The 11089-nt window shown below is 33.3% G+C and overlaps 1 long non-coding RNA gene across 1 annotated transcript; it reads left to right on the top strand.

Annotated features, from left to right (window-relative positions):
- Positions 1–3257: 3257 nt before the first annotated feature.
- On the top strand, positions 3258–4084 carry LOC134696865 (uncharacterized). The gene is made up of 3 exons (XR_010103028.1): positions 3258–3365; positions 3602–3669; positions 3978–4084. It is a non-coding gene; the product is annotated as an uncharacterized LOC134696865 (long non-coding RNA).
- Positions 4085–11089: the final 7005 nt, after the last annotated feature.

Below are 11089 nucleotides of genomic sequence, written 5' to 3'. Positions count from 1 at the left end.
ACATTCTATTGTAATATATGTCACTATTTACTTATTTCAAGAAATTTAACTTTTTAAATTACACGGGACTTCTTCGGATATGAACTGTTTTTAAGCGCAATCAACAAATTTGAAAAAAAACTCTTTCTTCAATTTCGACTGCTATCTTAAATCCTGCGCTACTGAGATATGGATGGAAATACTGCCTCGGGTGATGTGTGGACCAGAGACATATAATATTATATAAATAACACAAACTTTATTATACTGAACGTTCCATTATTACTGTCGATAAAATTTCAAATTCAAAGTAATAATACTATGACGTCTTGTACATACAACCATCCGTATTTAATAAAGCGCACACTTGTTCAAGCGTCTGTGTGAAGGGTAATATAGTATTTGCCATAGGATAGAGTTGTATTTAATAAAGCGCACACTTGCTCAAGCGTTTCCATGAAGGGTAATAGAGTAAATTAACACCCTCGTATTAGCCAATCAAAATCTGGCATTTTGACATGAAGTATAATAAATATTTTATTTGAAACTTAGTCAGTACTGCAATCAGTCACGTCTCAGTCCTTACAGCTGAACGGACGTGCTGGGTCAGCTCTCCTTTACCCGCTATCTTCGATGAGGGTTTATTGCTAGATGGTCAACGACATACTACTAAGATGACAGAAACCAATCCATGCCGTACAGAGAGACGTAGTAGTTGGCGTACCCGCGTTAACATGCCTCCAAAACCATTGTCTATTATGGGGAGTGTCATGCCGATTAACGTCCGAGGGCTGTATCCTAGGCTGTTGGGTGATACGACCTTCATTTTCCTGCCTCACGGCTTGGGTCCTGATAACGCTTCCTGTCATCTTTAGAACTACGTCCACGATTCATCTACCAGTACTCCATCATCGAGGCTAGCGGGCTGCCAAGCTGACCAAACTGGCCCTGAAAGCAGCCGTTGTGAAGAAGTAAAATCCAAAATAGTCAACAAACCAAAAACAACTCACCAAAACCAAGATGGCGGCCTCCATTCGGCGTCCTTTGCTACCCGTTCCTGACCCACGGCACAAAATATTTAAATGCTCACCAATCGTCTTCGGGCACCGAGCCGACCGTGCGAGGGCTGAAAAGCCAGTCAAGGTCGTTAAACACTTCCATATATATATAGTCAGTACTGTTGATATTTTGATTCTGTTCTCACGCACTAGTCATCGAGACACGAGGCCAATGTTCCAACGTTGTATATGTGAATCTCTGTATAATTGATTTCTGAGATTAGTAATGTTCCAATATGAAATATTGCATTATGTTTAATTCATACATGCGAGGTTTTTTTGGGGTAATTTCAATTTTAGTTACTTTTATCAGTCAATTCGTTCTTTCGTCTCTCCACATATAGGGAATATATAAAAAGAAAATATGTGGTATGAATTGAGACAACTCTCAATCAGAGACCAAATTACCAAACATCTTCAAATCTATGTCATCGTACGGCCTTCAACAATAAACACTATCATACTGCATAGTAAGCTATAAAAGGCCCCGAAATCACAAATGTTAAACAGTCCAAAAAGTAATAGACACCTTGATTTATTTACAAAACAATAAACGAAAATCAAATACGATATACAGTAACAAACGACAACCACAGAATTACTTGGGACAGGACATAGAAATCGTGGCGGGGTTGAGCATATTTTTGGCACCAAGCCCGAAACCCTTAAACTGGGACAGTGGTGTAACAGATCAAGTAAGAACAAACTAAAAATAAAAACCGTTAAAAGTGGCTTAACTCACGAAACCGATACAAAGCACATAAAAACTAACGACAAACAGCCAAATGTATAGATCTAAGAATAAGATAGAAACTATTACAAAAATCGCGTGTTTAAGGCATGTAACGAAAAATATCATCATATATATAAGATCATATACTAGTAACAGTCAATCTTGTTGAGTTTATCAATTAAATTGAATTAAGGTTGGTCTTTATTGTGATTGGTAATGAAACTGTGATTGATTTCTATCTTTTGTAATGTAAATACTACCATATAATTATGTGTTTTTTACATCCCCGAAAAATTCTCAGGCCATTTATAGCTTACATTTTACTCGTGATTGAAAGCCGATGAACTTGCTATTCTCGATTGTAGATGTTTATAATAGTGCAATTATGATACACATTTTAGACATTATATTGATTCTAAGTTAACACTTATATTGTTTATGCTTTATTTTGAAAAAAAGCAAATGTATTCAGTTAAATACAACAATAAACACGATGCAATTATATGGTTGAGAGTAAATCTGAATATATGGTAAAATTACAGCAATATATAATAAAATTACAGCAATATACGGTAAAATCACGGCAATATCTGGTAAAATTACAGCCATATATGGTAAAATCACAGCAATACATGGCAAAAATCACAACAATACATGGCAAAAATCACAACAATATATTGCAAAAATCACAGCAATATATGATAAAATCACAGCAATATATTGAAAAATTACTGCAATATATGGTACAATCACAGCAACATGTGGTAAATTCAGTGCACTATATGGTAAAATTACAGCACTATGTGTTTAAATCACAGCAATATATGATAAAATTAGTGCTAAATAATACTAATATATGGTAAAATTACAAAACTATACTGTAAAATTACAGCACTATATTGAAAATCACAGAGCTATATAGTAAAATCACAGTTACCCTTTATATCATGTATGCTTTATTTGGACAGAACTTGATATGTGTGGAGCTAAAATCACAGCAATATGATATGGTTAAATTACAGTACAAGATTTTTTTGTAACACTTGTAAATTTACAGATTGTCATAAGTTCTAACAGTTTTGTCAAGTTCTTTATACTTTTAAATTGGAGAAGGTTTAAGCTTATCAAATATTTCTTGTCAACATATATATTTGTTCAGTGAAATTGCACACAGCAAAATCAAGATTATAATAAAAATTTCTGTGGGTGTCAAATATTGAAAGTCATTAAAAATTTCGAAGTACCACTTAATCATAATTTAAATACTTCATTAATATCTTGTAATTAAAGCACTAATTAATAGGTAATTACAAAACAACATATGTAACTACATTTGGAAAGGTGAGAAATTTGACAAACACCTGTATAGAAAGTTGACACCATTTTCAACATCAAATGAGATTAATTAACTACTCGTTAAGGTGTTAGGAGTAATATGAACTCAAGGTGTTACTTTCTTTAGTTTTGATAACCAAATTTTACATATAAAAACAGGATTGTTTCCTTTTTTGGTATAGTTACATATCCTTTCAATATAGTTGTATTCTAAAAATCACGATAAAAATTGAAGATGAAAATCACATTCAGTCCAAAAGGTAATTAGAAAGATAATGCTATAATTGTTGATTTTTGTTCTGTTTTTAAAGATTCGCAAGATTTTGGAGACAAGTGCTAAAATTCTATCATGTCGATGGAACCTTTAAAAATTAAATCTTTTACTCTGAAACATGTAGTTGCAACCTATTAAAATACGTAAAGAAAATACTCTTAGTGACTTAATTGTAGCAACTGTCGAAGCACAATGTTTAATATTTGTATTTTTCTTTTGTAGTCAAATCTTTAGAAGCTCTGAAATTAAGAGAAAGACACAGTCAAAGATCTAAGTTATATATTGATCAGGTAAGCTCCTTTTATATTGTGGTGTATAGTTCTTTGATTATTGAAAAGTCTGTTCACAATGTTTCATTTCATTAAATTTTCACTTATTATGAAATTTATATTAAAACAAAACACAATAAAAGAAAATCTCTGTTTAAAACTTAAAAGTTTAAGATGCTGGAAAATAATTAAAGACAAAAAATAATGGACCACGAATAAAAACTTTTGAATAGTCGTTTATTTTAAAGTGTATGTTATTGTTGAATTGCTGTCCCATTGACGTATAACCCCAAAATACAGATTTATAATATATTTATGTTTTGTTTTAGGTGAACATAAGCAGTTCATTGTCTAGAGGATCCCTAACTCAAGTAACAAATATCAGTGCATTCATAAATGATTTCAACACAAGCATCTTATCAGATCTTAATATAACACCAGCAGATTGTGAAGTCACATGCAGCAATTCCTCCATAAAGAAAAACTTGACAGAAGAGTGTAGCAAGGATATGTACAACAAATCAGTACGGCGCATGCTTCAATTTGGAGCTTCACATCCGACAAAGAAGACCCAAACGAACTGTTATTCCCGATTCAAGACAGAACCAATAGCAAATTCTACAATGATTGATGTCCTGGACAATACAGTGGTTGCATGCAGCATGTCTTGTAAACCGAATGAATTTGCTCCGTCAGTCCAGTCAACCATGTTACATGAATGGATTCCATGTGCTTCATCAACTGTAATGAAAAAGAAAACACAACAATTTGATGAAAGCACCTGTAACTCTGTCACAGATGTTGAAACGTGGTCAATCAACGAAGGCGAAGAAACTTGTGTACTTCATGACAACTACCTCGGACGTCACCAATATGAAAAGGAAAACACATGCTTCTCACGCGACCTTCTGTCAACCATTGCAGCCTCAACTATCTGTAGAGATGAATTTAGCCTAGATGGGTGCCACCAACAAGAACAATTTATCATGAACAAACATAAAAACTTACCACGAACAAGTACAGAAGCACATTTAAATGATAAGAAGCTTAACAATGTTCCTACTACTGCAATACCACTTCAAACAAAAGAAGCATACAAAAAACACAAACAACACCCGAAACTTTTCAAATTGATGCAAGTCATGAAAAACGTAAGAAAAGGTTTAACCAAGAAAACGAAAAACGACAATGACGAGAAGAAGTCAGTTGAGCAAGAACAAGATTTCAAGTTGCCTGTTGTACAAAGTGTCCAGATACAGAACAAACAGACAGTAGTCAGAAATCTTCGCCGATTCAGAGAAAGTTTCCGACGAAAAGATACTCGACAACTTCAGACACTTGCAATGTTGTAAATAATGGAACGGACTCTGTTTTTGAAGTGCCAAAAATTAATTTATGTGTAATTGATGCCTTTGAATTGTTTTATGATTTATTAATTGTTTTGACTGTTACACTAGTGCTATATATTTAATGTTAATAAAAAAAACTCAAATCATCCAAATATCAGCGTTTGTCTGTTTTCATCGTTTGTTTGGTTGTCTTATTGTTTTGAGAGTTAGTTTTTGTTAGTTTAAACATACTTATGAGGGCCCTCATGGGGTTTTTGATTATGTGATTACTTGGCCGTTTTTTCAATGATTATTTGATTATTAAGCCAAATATTTCATGATTGTTTGATTAACAAGGACTGTATTTTTAGTTTATGATTATTTGATTACTAAAGATAAGCAAATATTTAATGATTATGTGATTATATTGGCAAAAAAATGGTGATTATGTGATTACTAGGACCCCCCCCCCCCCATGAGGGGCCTCATTTATTTATAGTGGATTGGGAAACAAGTTTTGCAACTTATATTAATCCCTTTCCACTTTGCGGGTGCGAGTGCTGCCTTGTAGCGGCCTACTCTTTTTCGATATCTACAAGGGCGTATTTAACGTGTAAGAGATATGTCTCTCTCTTAAAAAGGGTCAGCCATTTATCGCCCCCTTCCGACGGACTATCATCGTTTCCTTGTAATGCTATCGCCTATATTCTCATTACGTAACTTTCTTTTTGAGTTTTTAACCGTTTTATAAACATAATGAATACTCAGACACCATCAAGTGCAAACTAACAATCATCATCGCTAGTTATAGATTTACATCTTCAATGAATACTCATCAAATACATTTTTAAAAAAGATACATTAATAATATCAAAACGTTTTGTTATATGTTTATACATTTAACTAAAACAAATCATTAATGTCTATGCACATGCATGCAGAAGAATATCTCAAGAACGTTTGCAATCTCAAGGAACGATAACGCTGCATGGATGATTAAACATTTTTTTGTGTGGAAATATGAATGCCTACTCAAATCCATTCTTCTATTAGAAAAAACGAATTATTACAGAAGAGTGTCCACTATGCACTTTTTTTCTGAGACAAGAGACCATCCACAAGAACTTGCGGTCATCCGATGTTCAGCACCTCAGTTCTTTGATTATACTATTTAAAACAACACACACACACACACACACACCGAAATCATTTCCATGCTTAACTCAAACTCAGCTATTTATGGCAATGTCAGATGAACCATGCATGTCATACCACAAGTATTGCAGTTGTCCAAGCTGTTAAAAAAATGATTCTATGTTTTTGCCTGTAATTCAGTGGTTGTCTTTTATTTCATTGTCGTTTATTGTTTTCAAGTTTGTTCGAGTGTTGTTCCGTGCCACCACTGAGCAGGTTAGGAAAGGTTCCGGGTTCTTATGTCGTGTTGATATATCATTGTCGTATGTGAGGGACACTGTAAGCCGATCGCAACGATCTTTAACCAGGCCACATTCTGTATATAGACTCATTTTCATAGCAGCATGGACAATAAAATTGAGAATAGAAATGGGGAATGTGTCAAAGAGACAACAACCCGACCAAATAAAAAAACAACAGCAGAAGGTCACCAACAGGTCTTCAATGTAGCGAGAAATTCCCGCACCCGGAGGCGTCCTTCAGCTGGCCCCTAAACAAATATATACTAGTTCAGTGATAATGAACGCCATACTTTTTTCCAAATTGTACACAAGAAACTAAAATTAAAATAATACAAGACTGACAAAGGCCAGAGGCTCCTGACTTGGGACAGGCGCAAAAATGCGGCGGGGTTAAACATGTTTGTGAGATCTCAACCCTCCCCCTATACCTCTAACCAATGTAGAAAAGTAAACGCAAAACAATACGTACATTAAAATTCAGTTCAAGAGAAGTCCGAGTCTGATGTCAGAAGATGTAACCAAAGAAAATAAACAAAATGACAATAATACATAAATAACAACAGACTACTAGCAGTTAACTGACATGCCAGCTCCAGACTTCAATTAAACTGACTGAAAGATTATGATTTCATCATATGAACATCAGGCACAATCCTTCCCGTTAGGGGTTTAGTATCATACCATCATAACATATATGAGAAGAACATAACCCGTGTCATGCCAACAACTGTTTTTAGAATAAATGTGTTTAGTTCCGACGCAAAGACCTTATCAGTGACTCAATATTAACGCCAAAATATGCAATCTTTAATGACTTGACAACAGTATCGTAATTATATCCCTTTTTAATAAGTCTATTCAAAGGTTTTGTAAGTTTCTGAGGTGAATACTGACACCTTTGCGCTTTATAAGGAATATTTCCATAAAAAATTGGATGTGAAATACCTGAACGTGTAAGAAGTCTGCATGTTGAGCTATATTTACGAATGATATCTTTATACCGATGATAAAATTTAGTAAATGTTTTGACTAGTTTGTAATATCGAAAACCCTGGTGTAATAATTTTTCAGTAATACATAAATTTCTCTCGTTAAAATCTAAAACATTGTTACATACACGAGCGAATCGTACAAGTTGAGATATATAAACACCGTAAGATGGTGACAAGGGAACGTCACCATCTAAAAACGGATAATTAACGATAAGAAATGAAAAATCATCCCTTTTATCATAAATTTTAGTATTCAGCTATGTCTTTAAATATCAGCTGTATTTGTACGAGGCTAGGAAACAAGGTGTAAGCGAGCTTTAAGCGAGCTTTAAGCGAGCTATTACACCTGTTTCGAGCCGAGTACAAATAAATTGTGAAATTACAGGGTCTTGCTAAGCTTGCTATATATATATATGTGGTAAGCACTTTGTTCAATATTGGAGACTGTATTATGATCTGTCGTTGCTTAAGTTTAAATGATCGACTGTGGAAAGTCATTCGCAACGATATATATATCTCATTATTGTGTATTGTATAGCTTGCAGCAAACTAGGACCAATACCGGGTCTGGACTTGGGTAGCTAAAGTAACTTGTTTACTGAATCAAAACCCTGATGAAAATATTTTTCCAAAACTGTGTTCAGATGAAATTGAATAAAGTATACTCTCATTGATATAATGTTAGGGATGGAAATATTTGAATTTATCACATGTTTTGTACTGATATGTACGTTTTTGCATGGCCAATAATAGCCGGAAGTCAAGGTTGGTTATCAGCCCTCGGGGCCGATATCGATATCAGCCCTCGAAATCCATATCAAGCCCCCGAGTTTAACTTCCGGTAACCTGTCAATCAAAAACTATTTGTAAACAAGTTGGCATTCGAAGCAGCAAAACGCCAATGAGAGATTTCTCACAGATCAAATGACGGTGCATCTAAATTCATACAAGAAATGAAAAATAAGGACACAGTGAAAAGAAATTTAGAAAGTTACGAATCTGCTGTAGTAGAAAAAAGTAAAAATCACAAAAGTTCCCGTAAAATTTTGACGTCATAAAAAATTTAAAAAATGTCACAGTATGACGCCGCACCGGAACGAGTAGCGATATTTGAGTTGTTTAATGTTTGCAATTCTTAAAAAAACTTATTTATTGGTAATTATTTCTGAAACTTTGCTTACCTCTCGCTTACTGTGAAACGAACTTTTTTTTAAAACTCGCAGTGATACATATTTTTATTTTTTTTCGTTAAATGTTTTTTGAATTTGTAATGAAATTTTAAACATAATTTGGTATATGCTATGTTTTTTCTCTTGCTTTAAAATATGTGATAAATAGATTATTACATGTCATTTTCCATATGACCCTGGTATAAGCCCACGACCCATATCAAGCCCTCTGGCTTGATATGGAAGTCTAGGGCTGATACCAGGGCCATATGGAAAATGCCATGCAATAATCTATAAATATTGATTTATCACATATTTGTTACGAATACGTCGGGTTTTGCATATGCAATAACTCAAAATTGCCCGGGGCCAAAAAGACGATATTGATATTGTGCCCTGATTCCAAATGACGACACTTTTGTGATACAATTTTTTTTTTTTTTACCTCTTATGTTTCATTAAATTGTAATAATTGAACTTTGTGTCTCAATTCTGCAGAACTTAGATATGTGATAAATAGATTATAACTAGTCTTTTCCATATTGGCCCTGGTATTATCCCTCGACCCATATCGGCCTCGAGGCTTTAGCCGAGGGACGATATGGGTCGAGGGATGATACCAGGGCCAATATGGAAAAGACTAGTTATAATTTATACTTATTAAGCTAAACAATTATCATGTTTCTGAAAATCTTGAAGAATCTTAATATATAAATTTATATAATAATACACAAACAGGATTGCATCAGCAGCAAACCAGTTTGTTCAGGTAAATTGGACGGCAAATGTAACAATTACGTATACGCTACAACGAAACACGTTCAGATGAAAACTCCCGACCACAAGAAATATTTCGCTCCAGTAGAAACCAGGGAAGTTGGACGAAAATTTTCAAAATACTATTGGTTTTGTAAAATTTTGAACTATCGACAAACAGGAAATAGTGAACGGTATAACTCAATATGGATACTAACACAATACAACTGAGCATTAACAAGCAGCAGACTTAATACACAATAATTCCGTTTCATAGAAGCCAAGACAACTCTGACGCAAATTTTCTATCCAAGCCCTAGCTGGCGGGGGCGAGCGTTTATTAGACCTGCTTTCTCAGTTGTCGACGCATATGGAAATCCAAATTTTTTTTTCTAGAAACTTTAAAAGTACATATTGATTTAGTTTATGTCTGTTTCACTGGTTCTTTGCAACATCTTCGAAAATAAAAAGCGATTTGATCCATCCAAAACGTTGCAAAAGAATAAAAAAGCTTGCATTATCGTTTAACTTTACGTCACGCTATATAGATGTTATTCTCTCAATGGACATACAGTAAAAAACAATGTTTCAAGAAATATTCCTGCAGTTACCAATATTTAAAGTCGTTTATAATTTCAAAGAACTTGTAGCATTACATTGTAGTTCCGGGCTTGTTATAACTTTATTGTGTTGTTCTCTATTTACTGGCATAACATATTATGTTATTTTATGCTAAAGCATTATTTTAAAAGCCTCAAATAAATGATTGAAATTATTACAAAAAATATTCATGTGCAAATAGTTAACGAAAAACATCAAAGTCGTTAAAAATTTCAAAGTACTAGTAACACTTAATTAGGTTTTAAATACTTATTTTTATATTTTTGTAATTAAAGATATTTGAAGGTAATTAAAGCATTAATTAATAGGTAATTACAAAACAACATATGTAACTACATTTGGAAAGGTGAGAAATTTGATAAACATCTGTATAGGAAGTTGACACCATTTTCAACATCAAATGAGATTAATTAACTACTCGTTAAGGTGTTAGGAGTAATATGAACTCAAGGTGTTACTTTCTCTTGTTTTGATAACTAAATTTTACATATAAAACCCAGATTGTTTCCTTTTTTGGTATAGTTAAAGTTTCTTTCATCGTAGTTGAATAAAAAAAAACATACTAAAAATATTTTTAATTGATATTTTGCGACAAAATTTGAAGATGAAAATAACATTTAGTCCAAAAGGTAATTACATGATTTACATGATATAATGTTTTGCATGTTTGCTGCCTGTAAAGTTTTACAAGTTTTTCATTCCAGTGCTTACACTGAATCTTATAGGACGATTTTTTGCAAAAGCTTTTCGTTTACTTTGGCAAATGAAAGTAAATGATGTCTTAATAATTAAGGTAAAGAAAACACGCCTGAAAGAAAAAAAACCAAACCTTTCTATAGCCAGTAGTCTACAATAAAGTGATAAAACCGTGCGGTAGATATGATCTTCAAACTTTTACATATATATGTTTCTTTTGCAGTTAAATCTGTAGAGGCTCTGAAGTTAAGAAAAAGACAAAGATCTCAGCTATGTATTGAGCAGGTAAGATCCCTTTATTTGTTATGAATAGTTCTTTGATTTATATAAAACAAATATATATATATTCTATTTCTAACTTTTGAATATTTTTTTGGTCGCATAGATTAAGATTTCTCTTATGGATATGACCCGACATATACATATTGATGAGGTTTCCTTAT

This window comes from Mytilus trossulus, chromosome 14, assembly GCF_036588685.1.
Source record: "Mytilus trossulus isolate FHL-02 chromosome 14, PNRI_Mtr1.1.1.hap1, whole genome shotgun sequence".
NCBI classification, from domain to species: Eukaryota; Metazoa; Mollusca; class Bivalvia; order Mytilida; family Mytilidae; genus Mytilus; species Mytilus trossulus.
This window is presented reverse-complemented; position numbering and strand designations above follow the sequence as displayed.